Here is a 12,849-nt window from a genome sequence, read left to right on the forward strand (position 1 = left end):
TCCTGTCTGTAGCTCACTAGCTGTGTGACGTGGAACACTTTGGTGCTGCAGCTTCTCAGCTGTAAAATAGGGATAATGACTGTACCTTAGTTGGTAACTATGAAAAATAAATGAGTTAATATGGGAAACACACTTAGAACAGGACCTGGCACATAGTATTATTATATTTTCTATCATTATTATTATTATTATTAAATATTCCGACCTCTAATTCCTGGTGTACGGTGGCCCTGCCCAACTTCTAGGATTTCATGCTGTCCTGGAGGTGTTCACTGCCCTGTGGGAACAGTCACACCTACAGTAAATCATCCTCCTTTTGTGAAGAGGAGGACAAAGCTTGCCCCTCAATAATATGAACTCTGCAAAAGGCCTAATGTCTTGCAGTGTTTAAAAAGATCCTCTGCTCAATATTCTGTAACAACCTAATTGGGAAAAGAATTTGAAAAAGAATAGATACATGTATATGTATAACTGAATCACTTTGCTGTACACCTGAAACTAATACAACATTGTTAATCAACTATACTCCAATATAAAATTAAAAGTTAAATAAATAAATTTTAAGAATAAAGAGATCCTCCAGAGTGAGAAGCTTATAACCACTTCTGTCCTTAAGTAATTTTTTTTAAGTTGTATCCAAGTTACTACCCAAGGTCCATTGATATTAAACAGAAAAAATAACTTCCTCACATGGGCATAAGTTGCACAAAATACCATCAGTGCAATTTTGACAGGTACCAGGAGATCCCCAATATTGCTAATTGTTTACTGAGCTTGGCCTCAGATGTGATTCAGTAAACTGCTATATTGGGTTTCCTTGTTTCCACTCACACTGCCCCTGCAGTCATTCTCCGGGGGGTTTCGGTCATCTAGGACAGCCCAGGTGCCTGGGTGTGTGCGCCCAGGTCACTGTGGAGGGCTGTGTGAGTGGGATCAAGAACCGGAGCATCTTAAAATGAAACAGTTGCAGCAGGAGTGGTCCAGGCTTGGGCGCAATACGATAGCTGCTATTAAACTCCACTTTGAGCTTCTCTTGGCTTTGATGATTTCTTTCTTCCTCTCCAAAGTTTATCATTCTTTTCCTGACCTCAAGTCAACCTCATAAAAGCCCAATTTTTTGTTTTGGCTCAAATTAAAGTTTTCGTTGTTTTGTTGTTGTTTTCAGGATTTTGCTTGTTTTTGGTTTTTTTGTTTGTTTTTCCTTTGTCTATTTGGTCTGGGAAAACTATGAAGTGAGGCAGCCCAGCCATTCTAAAGTGTCTTGAATAGATGTGGAACTAGGAATTTTTGTTCCCTGGTATTCACCTGTCTCACAGCTTCTTCCTCTTCCACCGTGCCATTTCCTCCTAGTAAGCAGCTGGAAATGCCCTTTTTTTTTTCAGACTGTGTGCTACCAATCGCCTTCCTTGGCATCTCTCATTCCACGGCAAGCTAGTTGAGGTAAAAGGCTTCATTTCAACATCCAAGGGTGGCATCCTTGAGTAAAGTTTGTTATTCACCATTGAAGAGAATAAATGTTTAAATGCATTGTCAGAATGAAAAATTCTTTTTCATTCTGACAGTTAAAAATTGAATGCACGTTTAAGTTCCTCGGAAAAGATGTGTTATAGTAACACAAACGGTGATAGAATTGGAAAGATTATAAAGAGGCAGTTCTAGGGCCTTTTAACTTTACCGTGAGGCAAATCATTTAAATGAACTACAAATATCATTCCCTCGATTAACATACCTTAACTCCACCACTGTATTTGCATCATCTTTCCCTTAAGGTGATAATTAATAAGGCATCACTTAAAGACTATTTAATGATGCTGAGACGAAGACAAGACTTAAGTCAGCCAGCTCATTGGGACTTTTTCCAGCTCCCAACGACCACCTGGGATTCATCTTAACTCTGATTCTGTGTTTCAAATCAGCCTCTCAAAGATACTATTTGCTGTCAGCAAGTCCCCTGATTTATTTAATCCTTCCCCAAAATGTGTCCTGAAATTCTCATAATTTAACCCCTATTTGTCATTGAAGGCAGCTCCTCTGCAGTGACTAAATCACTCTCCGGCATTGTCAGGTGTTAGCAGAGGCCCTGGGGCTGTTCTGGTGGCCTGGGAAAGCAAGACCAGCCCCCTGAAATATTGCTGTTACTTTATTGTCTCAACAAATCATCAATAGATTTTTTTTTTTTTTTTTTTTTTAGTTACACCTATAATCTCCACTACTCCTCTCCAAAAGGAAGAACATCCAGGCATAGTGCAAATGGTTAAGTTACTCTCGGAGATTCAGTATATCTTTATATTTCCCATTTTAGGAAGGACTTTACTAATTCCAACATTACTATTCCAATGCGTAATATGCACACATTGTGTTTCAGATTACGTAGTATGATGTGGGGAAATATGGATCCGAATAGAAGAAGGGAAAAAGAAGAAAAATAAGCAGAAAAGGGGGGAAAGGGTAATAAAAACTCTTCTCTGATTTACTTAAAAATAGATCGAGACAATCAGATCCGATGTGGTCTCGTTTCTTCTTCTAATGTGTAAATCCTGATGGATTAAAAAAAACACCACGGTTTATAAAGCAGAAGTCCCATGACAAGAGAGGTGGCATTTTTATGCTTCCCTAAAATAGCAGGAAGAATGCACTACAATCAGTAATAAAAATCATCGGAGGGGGGCTTCCCTGGTGGCGCAGCGGTTGAGAGTCCGCCTGCCGATGCAGGGGACACGGGTTCGTGCCCCGGTCCGGGAGGATCCCACATGACGCGGAGCGGCTTCATCGGAGGGAATAGATTTGGAAGAGCTTGTGTGGTATCACATCATCATCCTTAAAGTTCACGCCTCCAACTCATAATCTCAACCTTCCTCAATCTGCAGGTGATCTGGAAGGCATGGGATTGAAATCACTGAAGGGCAGCCCACTTTTTTATTAAGCTTTCTATGTTGAAGTACTTGTAGATTCTCACGCAGTTGTGAGAAATGATAGAGATCCCATGCACGCTTTACCCAGTTTTTCCTAATCTTGCAAAATTATAGTGCAATGTCCCAATCATGATGCTGACATCAATACAGTCAAGACACAGGACTTTTCCATCACCAGGATCCCTCTTGTTGCCCTTTTATAGCCACGCCCACTTTCCCTCCACCCTCTCAGGCTCCTTAACCTGTAGTCACCACTAACCTTTTCCTTTTTCTATAATTTTGCCATTTAAAAATGTTACATAAATGGAACCAGACTGTGTACAACAATTTGGGGTTGGCTTTTCTACCCAGAGATTCATTTGCATTGTTGAGCTTATCAATAATTTATTCCTTTTCATTGCTGAGTAGTATTCCAGGGTATGGATGTACTATAATTAACAGTACATGCTTAACTGTTAACAAAATGGTGAACAGTTTGTGTGTCCTTTGAAGGACATCTGAGTTGTGCCCAGTTTGGAGCTATTGTGAATAAGGCTGCTATAAACATTCATGCACAGGTTTCTGTGTGAACTTAAGTCTTCACTGAGCTGGGATAAATTCTCTGGAGTGCAGCCGCTGAGTCATACGATAGTTACACGTTTACTTCTTAAGAAATTGCCAAACTGTCTTCCAGACTGGCTGTCCAATTTTTCTCCCCACCAGCAGTATACGAGTGATCCATTTTTTCTGCATCCTCATTAGCATGTGGTGTTGTCATGGTTTATTTTTAGCCAAATCCAGAAATCCAGTTTAGGACAAAAACTGCTAGCAAGGCTTCCAAATTTAACATATTTTGGTATTTTTAACACTACAGAGCGATTAAATATGTATATAATTTATATATATATATATATAAACATTAGCTTGCTTTGGTTTAAACTCTACAACTTAAAAGCTCTGCACTTTAGACAAATTACTTAACATCTCTGAACCTCAATTTCCTGATATGTAAAAACTACTCCTTCCAGGTAAAGAACTGTATTAAAGTAATAATGTGTATATAGAGCATAGGATAAAATAAGTGCTCAATGAATGCTAATTCCTTTCCTCTACATCACTCCGTTTGATCCTCATATATTCTAACCTACATGCTTCCTCTCAATCCGTTCCCAGAACCACTTAGAACCACTGCTTCTGTTCAGTTTTATAGCTCTGTCTCACCTCAATTCAGACGAATATGAAAATAGTTTAAAACTCAGTTAAGATGATGGAACAGAAACGGCATGATACTGCTTTCAGGAAACAAGTTCAAACCCAGATCAACCGCCTACTGACTGTGTGAACTTGGGCCATTATTTCACATCTTCAGTCAACACCACTGATGGTTCATCTCTTCATCTTTAGAATGGACAGAATCAGACCTGCTTCACCTGCCCTCCAGAGGTGCTGAGTTCAAATGAAAGAATTATGTGAAAGCAACTTGTAAACAGTGAAGAGCTACACAACTACATGGCTAGCAGAATAAGGCAAGTTATAGAAAACAAAGTCCAGGGCACCAAAGGGTCTCATTCATTCTGCCATAGAATGTCAAGGTAGAAAAATGGCAGCAACCACAATGACTTCTGAGTCTAGGATGGTGATGCCCCAGAGAATGGGGTGCAAGAAGACCAGAGTACAAATTCTCTTTTGTTTTTATATAAACAATTAGAAATGAGTTCACCAACACCCTTACTTGATCTTCATCAACAGTTGCCCCAGGCACCCAGGGGTGGGGGAGATCTGAAGGGCAGAGGGGCTAACAGTGCCCCCAACTGTAATAGGGAAGAACAAATCTGACTCCATACTGGATCTGTTTCTTTTACTTTAACCTTTGTATTCTGTTGCTTTTGCTACAAGTTAATCACAAAAGAATGTTGCCTGTTGCCTGAAATACACAGGATAGCCCATTCTCAAGGCTCTGACCTTTAAAGGTATAACATTTTCCTATTCATATAGAGATAAAAAGTTGCAGAACAGAGAATAGCATTTGTCTTGTTGGAGGTTTATTGAAACATTGTGACCAGACCTAACTGGACAGCTGCATGAACAAAGGATTCCAGGCACCAAGAAGTCTGCAACAACCAGCCACACCCCTCTTCCCTCTGAGTAAAAGAAGCCTGAAATCTAACTTGGGGTAAGATGGCTCTTTGGGACACTAGTCCACCATCTTCTTGGGCTGCTGGCTTTCCAAATAAAGTCACTATTCTTTGCCCCAACACCTCGTCTCTTGATTTATCGGCCTGTTGTGCAGTAAGCAATATTAGCTTGGACTCAGTAACACCCCCACGAGCTCACAGAGATGAGCTTGACTGAGATGTGTTATGGTTTATCTGGCTCAGTTAGGTGGAAGCAGATTATACAATCCAGTTGCAATTAAACTAACCTTCACCAAATGGACAAAGGGCTTTAAAAGATTCCTGTAAAGAACCTTATCTTGAAGATAATTGAAAGAATACAGGCAGAAACCGTCAAAAAGAAAATGACAGAATTGATACTGCTCCTGCTCCACGTTAAGCACTTTAGTCCTAAAGCCATGAAACAAGGCAGAAACACAGACAACATGAATCCAACAGTAAGTCAAGTAAAGTATTTTTAAGTGACCGAGGCTAGTTAAAGTGTGGATTTGCATCCACACCTGATAAGGCTGAATCTCACCTTTAAATATGTAAACCTATTATTTAACTTTTCTTTATCTTGCCCTTTTGTATTTTCGCTTTTGCATAGGGATATAATGTACATAATATATCAGTAAAGTAGTGCAGATATATAATTTGCCAATAAATATACTTTAAATGTTTTACTCTTGGGGTGCAAAATTAAAACAATGAGACCATTGACCTAGTGTATCCTATTTCTTTCAGATGTCATTTCTCCTAGTTTAGACCTTTGTGTTAGACACCAACAGACCACCACACATGGCCAAGATGGCATGCAGGTAGATTTCCTCTGCCAGTTTAGCAGGTTGCTCTCACTAAGACCACCTCCCCATACCTTTCTAGAGCCTCTAAAGACAGACAGAAGACTCTTCCTTCACTCTGTCAACCTTGAGGTCTGGAAGTCAATCTCCTCATACAAATCTCTATGAAGTCCATGGGCTGTCAACATCCCCACATTCCTCAGCTTTCAGGAATGTACCTGGCATGGCAGTCTTTAACATTGTACAGCTATGCCAAAGAGAAGAGCTAGTGTTTATTAAGCACTTACTGTATGCCAGACCCTCAATTAAGAGCCTCATGTGAATCATCTCACCACATGTTCATCATGACATTGTGATAGACGATTATTATCCACCTTGTACAGAAGTGTAACTGAAGCTAAGGATGGTTAAGTAATTTTCCCAAGATCACATGCTGATAGCTGCTATAGTCAAGATTCAAAATTGTGCCTCCGACTCCAGAGATTTGCTCTTAATCACTGTGTTATGCTACTCTCCATGCGTAATAATAGCTTTATTCGTATGTACTAAGATTTCTTTACAAGGTACTCAAAATTAATTTCTCAAATTTGTCTCATTCCAAATGTGATGTTGCTTCATCTTGGGATCAAATATTTACCAGAGCACATCACTGATCTTGTAATAAACAAAATAAATTACAATTATATTTACAGGAATTATTCTTACAAACAGATTTTTTTAAATTTATCTTACCAATCCTTGAAAAAAAACTGCTGTAAATTATTTCTAACATGAAGCAGGGTATAAACAATAATACAATAAAATGTATCTGGTTTACTATTTGTTCAGATGTATCTGAGGTTATAATTTAAAACTCCTAGCATCCAAGGCAATGAGAAAAATTCAGTGTGTGATCTAGTTATTTCCTCATATTCAGATGTTCTTGCCTGTGTACACTGAGGACACTTGAGTTCTCTTCTCAGATGTCCTCATTACAAATACCTAGGTTGTGATTTTAAAAGCACTATGATTTACAAAGCACAGCCCACAACAAGTGGACTCAAATGCCACTTTTTTGACATAGCTATTTTAACCTTGATGAACCATCATATTTATCCTTATGAACACTTCATTAAATATCACTGTATCTGAAAAAGGAAAAATTCAGCTTTCAAAGAAAAAGCACTTCAACAGCCCACATATAATTCATATTTGTAATAAAGCAAAAATAGCCACTTGATTAGATTACGTAATTTTATTGCTAACATCATCTTGACTTGACTAGCACAAGATTCAGAGAACTTAACAATGTTTGGAGAAGCAGAAAGAATTACTAGGAATGTAAGGAGGCAGTTTCTCACTTTATTTATCCCAGATTAATAACAGTTAAAGTTGCCTGGTTTCTTCCTGAAAAAGTTTTTTCACCGTTTTCTCCACAAGTTGGAGTTTATGGAAATCTTCTCATGGACATACTTTATTACTCCAGTTTAACACCAATTTGAAAAAAAAATCACTGCTTTTTGACACCGGTTATGACAAAATGCATTCATTTAGAAAGAACAGTGGTATAGTAGGTTAAAGGTCCTTATATTTTAACCCAATATGAAAAGTCAAGGTAGCTAGTATTTTCTATATACAAGAATTTGTATATATTTCCTTGAAGGGTCTTCTTCACGCAGTGAAAAATCTATTTTAAAAATCACTGAATTGAAACAAACAAACTCAATCTATTTGGTTTTGCAGATCCAACCCATGCCCCTCCTGTTATACACAAAGAGCCAGATGCTGCCTAAGGAAACTTTCTTTTTTAGATTTTATGTTTCTGCATTCCTCCTGTGTCATATTTTGCATCCCTCTTTAAGCCGTCATTTCATAACTGTCATGAGAAAAAGCATTCACTCATTTTCTCTGATTTTACATCTTCACAGAATTTTTTTTAGATGGACCACAGCAATCTTATAGGAAAACTCCATTTTCTGGTAGGTTCTACAAAGGGTAGAATCTGAATGTCCAGTGCACTGTCTGTTTGTCACCCAGCACAAGTAGGGACTCCTATTACCTACAAAGGTATTAGGAAAGTGCTCCCAGCTGAAAGTATTTATCCAATTCCAATTGTCGTTTGAAAGTCTAAAATACTAAGGGTGGTACTGTTCCAGGAGCTACTGTTTAAAACAATGCAATGCCTGTTTAGAGGGAAAAAATCAGTACTTGAAAATCTGAGTTGGTTTAAAAAATAATAACTATGCATCCAAAAAAGAATTCCTAGAGAAACATTTATCTGCCAGGCACATGTTTTTAATTTTAATATCATTAGCTTACTGAAATAAATATGTAGAGTCTAATAATTGTTTTCTATATTTTGATATTTTTACATTATTCTATTATAGTGAGTTTGCAAAGAAGCTAATGAATAACAATGAAGGAAAAATATGTATCTGTCAGGACAAAGTTGCTGTGGTTTGTAGGCATTGCAAAATGCTGTGTTGAAAAAATATCTGTTAAAAAGTAATTGAAAACTGCTCTGATTTAAAAAGAAATGAATGTATAGCCCTATACGGTAATGTCAGATAAAAAGTAATCGTGTTCCCCGTACAGTTGTGTTTGTTGGCATTTATATAAGCATAATAATGCTTTCAGGGTATTTTCATAGTTGTTCACTTAACATGGGATTAACATCAAAACCTTTATAATTATTTGAGATCACGAATTTGAAAGTGGTGTGGTAAAACATGTTAATGGTTAAAACACTCCAGCAGTTTTAATACCAAACAGATTAACACACATGAAAGTAATATAATTTGTGCACTGAATAATATGTCAAGCCAATTCTTTTGGTGAAGAGAGAATTCTTTCCAGCTACTGCTTTGTATTTCTTATAGACATACTAAAGCAATCAGCTAGAAAACTGCATGAGAGATACACATAGGTGTGCATGACTCACGGACTTGAAATATTATTCTGTGTCTTTGTCATCGCACAATTTCATGAAACCATCATTTCTGAAGTTTGCTTTAAATAAAATTGAGAGCCAAAACATGACAATCTAGAAGAACGAAGGTGGGATTATAAAAAAAAAAAATCCTAAAAGAGATTGCTAATTGGCAAGAACGGCTATGGATTTCTTTTATAACCACCAGCAAAGAAATGTAGATCCTTAATGCATAAGAAGCATATTTTAATATGCACCCCAGAGTCTCATAAAAATATTCCTTTGCCTCAACTTTCCCATCTGGACAGGAGAGGAAAATGGGTAGTCATTTAGAAAATAATATGAAACTGTGGATTAATTACCCGTTTTGCCCATCTTTCTTGAATTCGTATGAAAATGGACCTCACATTTCAGACCTAATTATATTATAATCCTTGTTGCACTCAGCTACACTGGTCAGGGTGGGGTGGGAAATCTTGGAAACTATACTGAACGTGACAAATGCAGGTGCCTCCCCCCAGACACAGAGACTGTGTATTAAAAGCCGGTATCTGTATAACTTCACCTCCGCCTGAAGGGGCGGGGGTCGAGGAGTTAAATCATGTCGTTTCCACATATACAAAAAAATCCATAAAAAGAGATTTATTATCATATTTTCTTTGTGAAAAGTAGTATTTGTTTTTGACTTTAAAAATGCTCCTCGGTATAAAGCAAATATTACAATTTTGTGAAACAGCAGCCAAGATATAATTATCTGTGAAATACAAGGCTTAGGACCTGGTTCGAGTTAACTACTGTTCTGCTGAGACCAACTAGGCTAGCCCGCAGTGGCCGAAGGAGCAGGTTCAAGGAGGACTGGGCGGCCGCGGGAGCCGGGCCAGACGCCTTGGAGCTTTATCCTCCTGCAACCAAGTTAAAGTTACTTTGCACAAAAAGTCAAATAAGAATAAGCAGCCATGGAAAACGGCACGGAGCCGGCTAGCAGGTTTAACAGCGAGAGAGCGGGAAATCCAGGAACCGCCTGGAAGTACTGGAGGAAAAAGGGATGGGATGAACGAGAGGGGAACGGAAGAGGGGAGAAAGGAAGCTGGGCAAGGGCACACCCTGGACTCCACGTGCGCGCTGCACGGTGCGTTACCACTAGGTGCGCCCCAGCCGCTCGGCCGGGAAGGAGAAGCCCTTCAACTCGGCTCCGCGCGCCTCCGCACCGGTTGCAGGAAAAGCCCCCGGCCCGGCCCCCTACCCGCCTCCTCTCCGCCCCCCCCCGCCCCTCCCCGCGCCGGCTCCGCGGGTCTTTCCTCCGCCGCCCGGTGCGGAGAGAAAGCGGGCGGCGGCAGATTTGCCCCGGTGGCACCGAAGCCACAAGCCTGCCCGTAATTGCAAAGCAAACAAGGCTGAAATATTGGATTGGTCTCAATCGTGACAAGATCTACGCTTTTGCCGCCAATTTGTTTGTGCAGCTCTATTTAAAGGCCCTTGATTGAGGAAATGTTGAAAATAGCGGGGAGGGTTCTCTAATGAGACCTCGGGAGGGAAGCTGGGGGGGGGGAGGGGCGCCGTTAACCCCTTCCTGCCCGCCTCGGGCGAAAAGCCCCGGAGCCGAGCGGGGTTAGACTGGGGAGCAGAGGTCCGCCCCGTCCCGCCCCGCGCTGTGACCTCCCGCCCGCCGCGGCCTAAACTCCGCCCGCGCTCGCATCTCCCCCCCGCGCCCGCGGCCCGCGCGGTTGGGGCCCCGAGGCCCGGTGGCGCCCTCCGGCGCGACCCGGCTCTGGTTGTCGGGCTGGAGGTCGCGGCGTCTGGAAGTCAAGGCGAGACACGCAAGAGGAAGGAAGAGAAAACACACACATTTACTGCGCGCAGCCTGTGCGTCCGGCGTCCATCCCCGCGCGCGCCTTGATCTCATTCATCTTTCATGCGCATCCTCGCGGCCGGCGTAGCTACCCCATTGCTCAGATGCGGAAACCAAGGCTTAGAGAGACCAGTCCGCGGCGTCCGCCCGGCCAGGTCTTGCTCCACAGCTCAGGAGGCGGAGGGGCCAGGGGAGACCAGGTCGGGCTGGGTCCCCGCTCTCCATCCCACGCCGGCGATGCGGAGCCCTCGGACGCGCGGTCCAGCCGAGGAGCGTTCCCCTGCTTCTCTCGAGGGCTTGGAGATGAAGGTCTGTGCCCTTCGGGACGACGTCCGCCTCCACCGCTAGCTTTGGTCGCTTTCAAAACAAAGAAAATTGCAATCCGATTGCAACTGGGATACGCAGAATTCACCAGATTTCTCTGTCATCCTTTATACAAGTTGTTTAAGCACCTACTGGGTACAGTGCCTCGATTGGGCTCTCAGGGAACCCACAGTCACAGGAGGGGAAAGATGTGTGCCCAGAGATCTACCGGAGAGCAGATGGGGGTTGGGGGGGGAGGGCATCAGAACGGAGTTCAGAAGAAGGGATACCTGATTTGCGGGAGCAGAGAGAAGGAAAGCCATACCTGGAAAGGCTTCCTGGAGGAGGTGGCATTTACTCTGGGCCTAGAAGAAACCAAGAAGTGTGGATTCTTTAACATGGGTTGTTTGCTAGCTCCGCTGGCAAGTCAAGGGGTGCCAGGCACACAGCTGAGGACAATGTAGGGGTCACACTTTCGTCACCTGCTGATCCCCCAGCTGCTCCTCTGACTTGGAGAACTTGAGTCGATCGAGTCCTGAGCAGTAAGTTCCAGTCTCTCTTAGGACTGAAAACCTAGGGCTTGCAGATGACACCAGCGGCTAGACTTTGACCTTTCAGGAGCCCTGGACTTGGGCCAAAAGGGACTGTTAAGGGCAGGCAGGGGCAGGAAAATGGCACTGGGGCACTCTCCCCAGGGCTTTTATTAGAGCTACACGTTCCCAGGCTTTTCCCAGAGGGATGTGGTCAGAGATGTACCTTGGCCAATCAGAAGTTTGTCTTTCTGGAGTCACCACCAAAGGTAGACTGGGCAAATGGAGGCCCCGTTGGGGGGGGGGGGGGGGGGGGGGGCCTTACCGGGGGGGGGGGGGGCGGAGGGGGCAGGGAGAACTGGCTTCGTTGGTACTTCCCCAAGAATGATCTGTGCCTTCTGTCAGCACAACAAAAAAAGCATCAGTCATCCGCGTCTAGTGGAGTCTCTCAATGTGTTTTGAATGGAATTCTGCTTTTTCTGTATGCAACCAATTCCTTCGTTTGAAGTTGGATGCTTTGCAATAAGAATGCAATTCCATTTTTTGTTCCTCGAGGTTTTGGCCTGTGTTAACTTAAGTGGGCACTCACACAAGTATTAAAAAGAAATCCATTCTCTCCTGGAAAATGAAACAAAGTCTCGCCTCTCCAATCACACTGCAGATAAATAATCTGTAACAACAAATTCGCCTCCTGGTGCTGCGCATTTCCAGCAAGCATCCTGCCTTCTCTGTTTATGTTATAACTTTTCTGCCTGCAATTATTTTTATTTTAATTTTCTGTCACTTTAACAGAATCCAGAGCCTTTTCCTTTAATGTTTTGTACACAACATGTTCATTTGGATAAGATGTCCTTTCCTATCCTCTTTTAGCTTGCCTTTCCTTGTGTAGCATTCTGTATCAGGAGTTTCTAATATCTCTCTCTCTCTCTTTTAAGAACTTGTCCCTGTCTTGCTTTATTTGTTTGTGTGAAATATAGTTTGAAAGGAGATCAGAGAGAGCAGGAGGGGTTTGTAATAAGAGAATGACCGAATGACCCAAAGGCTGATTATCTGTCATTAACTGGAGACTCGGTGTACCCAAATTACCAGGGAAACCTCAGTCTGCCGGATCCAGAAAGGCAAACATGGAATGCAGGGCTGAACAGGCTCGTGGCGTTGCAAACGAAGACACTTTGCCAACACATTTTCTTAAGGAGGTTTCCTTCAAAACTCAGCTCAGCTTCACTGGACAAATGTTTTAGATTCTGACAGGTTGTACACAGGTTAAAAAAAAAATCTCTGCTAAAAGACTACCTTCAGCGTTTCTGGAACGAACTTCCCTGTGTTGTTTCGTTAGGAGCAAAATTGCAGTTAATTGTCTAAGCTCCAGAGAATATTGAGAAGTCAAGCCAAGCTGCTTTTGATCTGCTGAA

The sequence above is a fragment of the Lipotes vexillifer genome, unplaced genomic scaffold, assembly GCF_000442215.2.
Source record: "Lipotes vexillifer unplaced genomic scaffold, Lipotes_vexillifer_v1.1 scaffold294, whole genome shotgun sequence".
NCBI classification, from domain to species: domain Eukaryota; kingdom Metazoa; phylum Chordata; class Mammalia; order Artiodactyla; family Lipotidae; genus Lipotes; species Lipotes vexillifer.